This window comes from Pinus tabuliformis, chromosome 3_2 (assembly GCF_031772625.1).
Source record: "Pinus tabuliformis cultivar Carrire ecotype Pingquan chromosome 3_2, CPIR1, whole genome shotgun sequence".
In the NCBI taxonomy this organism is placed as follows: Eukaryota; Viridiplantae; Streptophyta; class Pinopsida; order Pinales; family Pinaceae; genus Pinus; species Pinus tabuliformis.
Genome location: NC_142302.1, coordinates 1,230,328,365 through 1,230,332,086, shown reverse-complemented (window position 1 = coordinate 1,230,332,086; position 3,722 = coordinate 1,230,328,365). Strand labels below are relative to the sequence as shown.

Here is a 3,722-nt window from a genome sequence, read left to right as displayed (position 1 = left end):
AACAAGAATGAAGCATTGAATATCACTGATAGTAAAAAGGAGAGCCTTTATTAGCTTGCTTTAAAGGAAGGTGTAAAGAAAAATCAGATTTTAAGATAAGGGAATTCCTCGATTGTAGCGTGGTTTTGTAACTTGTTTAAAATGAAATGAGATTTCAAAGAAAGAAATTCATTGCCATCCAAATTTGACACTAAATTTAAATTGTTTAGGAAGGAAAATACAACCAACCATACCAAATTACACAAAATAGTAAAACACTCAAATAGATAAATCTTTGGCATTCGTATTTCTGAGAGAGTAAAAAATACTCTATTTTTGAATTAAAAACATTGCATTCCTTTAAATATACAATTAGACAAGATACTAACAACAAAATTGAATTTTACTATTTTAATAATATATAAAAATATTTTATATTTGGGAATTCGGGGATTCAAAATAATCATAAATTTCTATAAAAAAAAAAAATAGTAAAGATTAAAAATATCTTATATAATCTAATTAAAAACATTTTAACTTTTATTATATTTTATTATATATATAAAAACTAATTAAAAACTAAATTCCTAAAAAGAAACTTATGTTCCGATAAGACTGAAAAAAAAATTGGAGAAATAGCCCTGAAGGGAACCAGTGAAGAGATTCATAGTCAATATATCCGAAAATGGAAATAAAAGCGCTATACAATAAAATGATAAAATTCTATTATTAATTTTTACATTATTACAATATTTAAAGTATTAGAAAGTTAATAATTTTGAAGTAATATAATATTAAAATTTAGGGTTTTTTAAAAAAGAATATAATATCAAATTTTAATTTTCTGTAACTCGATACGTGTGTGAGTGTGAAAATAGAAAGAATCTATATTAAAACATAATATGGATTTTAGGTGGTTTTGTTTTTTTTTTATATCTCGGAAAAACGCATTTTCTTTTCTCCTCTAGTTAGTCCTTTGAATAAATAAAGATGTGCTGGTTAGGAAAAAAAAAAGTGGGTTTCCAAAAAGAAACATTCCATAACCTGGAAGTGTAAACAAGATGCCTTATATTTGTATATTGATTTTTTTAAATAAAATTTTGCTTGTTAGGAAGGAAAAACAAAATCCGTGTGTAAAATATATTCCGGCATTGAAGATATACAGTGGGTGTGCGTGACCCAGACACATTATACATTTGTAATATGATTCTTTTCCTGTGCCAAAAAAATGAGATTCTGTAAAATCTGGTTTGGGAATGCCCATGAAAAGTGTTGTATTGCCTTATAAGATACAAGATACAGTCCGAAAGAGGAAAACAATGCTGCAAGATGATTACGATTCACGAATCGCGTTTATAATGTAAACGGTTCAATGTGTCACTTCAAAACTACTCAAGGATGGTGTCAGGTTTCGTTGACGAAGGCGTCACATCACCAGCCTCTGCTAACGCCGTGGTCAACACTGAAATCTTATTTACATCTCTCTCTGGCTCTCTCTCAATCCGCTCATCTCCCTTCTTGCTACATTTTGACTTCGCCTTCACATAACCGTCAGTGGTACTGTTATCTTTATTCATCTGCCGCACAATGGTAGCATCCCACCCTCTATCCCTAATCGCAATCCCTGAGAAAGGAAACTGAAGCAAAGTGCCACTGGAACCTGGGTTGGTAGTCCTCTTGTAACAACCCAACCATTTGGCCTGCATGTAACGATACTTCCTCCACGGTGGAATGCACATTCCTCGCTCTCTCAGCGATCTTCTGGCTGCGTTGCACATGATCTTCACGATCCCACATAACTTCTCTGTTTTCCCCACGAACAGAATCGGAATCTTCTGCAGTAGGGCATTGTAATCCTCAGTGGGTCGGGCGATTTCGAATTGTGCCCTGAAATCGTTGTCCACGAACAAACGGTCGTTTTTCAATTTCGATCCCTCGGTAATCACATCAATGAACTCGTAATCGCCTGTACACCCAAACCCACACCATGTCTTTCCCACATGAAACCAAAACATAAGAATGACAGCAATTATTAAATCTAAATGCGTTGTGTTTATAGTGATAATACCCAAAAAGAGGATCAACCCTCTCTCGACACAATCACGGTTTTATGAGGAAAGCGTAGGTTAAAGGTTAACTGAAAAAGATTAATAGTTAGACCGTAGAGGTGCTAGGTATTGCTATTTGGAAAAGACACACTACTGACCTGAAGGATGCCCAATCGTTTGATCCCACCGTGACTTGCAGACGGCCGCGTTGTATCCTGCTAACCGGAGACTCTCCATTACGAATCGGCGAGAACGACTCTTCTGCTCTGCATTCTCTACAACATTAAAGCCCGCTTTTCTCTCAGCTGTCGCTACAGCTTTCTCTGCATCTCGCAAGACACGCATCTCAAAAGCAGAGCTGCTGCTACAGGAAACGCACTGTACACTCACCGAAATCTAGTTAGGGGTTTTAATGAAATTTATAACTCACCTCCGCCGCTGGCCAGTAAACCCTAAAATTGGCGTATTAACAGAAAGACAATCGTTGTGGCTAGTGCAGTATCTAGAACCAGCTATGAAACATTCAATTTGAAAGATAGAAAATGAAATAGCACGCTGGGGAAAGATCCTTCAAAGTGTTCAAATTAGAGGGTTAGAAATAATTTGTCATAAGGGTTCAACAGTACAGAGTGAGAAATAATTGGTAATAAGGGTTTTTCCCTCTCTAAGTTGTTGACAACTATAATGTTTGAGGGATCTTCTCCAGGATAAGGTCTGTTGCGTGATGGCCAAACGAAATTCTAAAACCAATGATTTCCCCTGGAGCTGACAACGTACATAGGGTTTTATGTAAAACTAAAATGTATCGAGTACAAATTGCCCAATTGTCAAGAGAGCTACGAACTCTCTATATGGGCAGCGTTTTAGTCAGCGAATTCCACAGTAAAGAGGGATTATGAGAAAAAGAGGAGGCCAGAAAATGTGAAAACACAAACGAGTGTGGCTGATATACCTCCAGTATCTCGCAGAGCTGTTCTCTGAAAATCGCCATGAAATCTCGAGGATTTGAGGCCTTGGCATCGTCTTCGCTGTCTTCTGTGAAATTGGAAGGCGAACATTCTTCGTGTGATCCATGCCGGTTGACAATCCCATGTCCGTAAACAATGTCGATGGCATGGTCACTACCGCTGGTGCTACTGCTGCAGTGAGCGGCCATGGTCACTAATGAAGCTTGGCCTGATAGCTTCATTAAGAGGGTCCGTGGCACACTTGGCTTTGATGGGTTCTAAATGTGAGTGGAGTGAGGAAATACGCATGTTGGGTTTGTGGCATCTCTCAGGCTTGCTTGATGTGTTTGCAGCAGTGTCCAGAGTTTTCAGGTGCGGCTGCTCGCTTGCGATGGAGGTCGATGCCGCAGGTTTGAAACTTTGAAGGCGAGACCGTTCGTGAATCTCCGCCGTTCAAAAGTCTGAGGATGACTACAAAGTACTGTCAGGTGAGTGGGCAGGCAGTTCCAAAGGGCACATTCTTCGGAACCTTGGCTCTTCGCGTAGCGAGGGGTCAAAGCAAAGAAAAAGCGTTGGGTAAATAAGTTAAATACTGTAATTCTCAGTGCTTATCCACACTAACAATATTATGAAAGCGGTGTTGAATTTGGTTTAGTGAAACAGTTCAAACGTTTGGTGATGGGTTAAATATTAATCTTCAAAGGTTCCCACTAACACCAGTACGGCAGGAGTGTATATATAATTTATT

The 3,722-nt window shown here is 37.9% G+C and overlaps 1 pseudogene across 1 annotated transcript; it reads right to left on the bottom strand.

Annotated features, from left to right (window-relative positions):
• Nucleotides 1–1,213: 1,213 nt before the first annotated feature.
• Nucleotides 1,214–3,522, bottom strand: LOC149185184 (uncharacterized; annotated as a pseudogene). Its single transcript, XR_016257356.1, has 3 exons — nucleotides 2,980–3,522; nucleotides 2,186–2,405; nucleotides 1,214–1,945 (listed from the first exon to the last, which is right to left on the bottom strand). The product of XR_016257356.1 is annotated as an uncharacterized LOC149185184 (transcript).
• Between the last annotated feature and the right edge of the window lie 200 nt (nucleotides 3,523–3,722).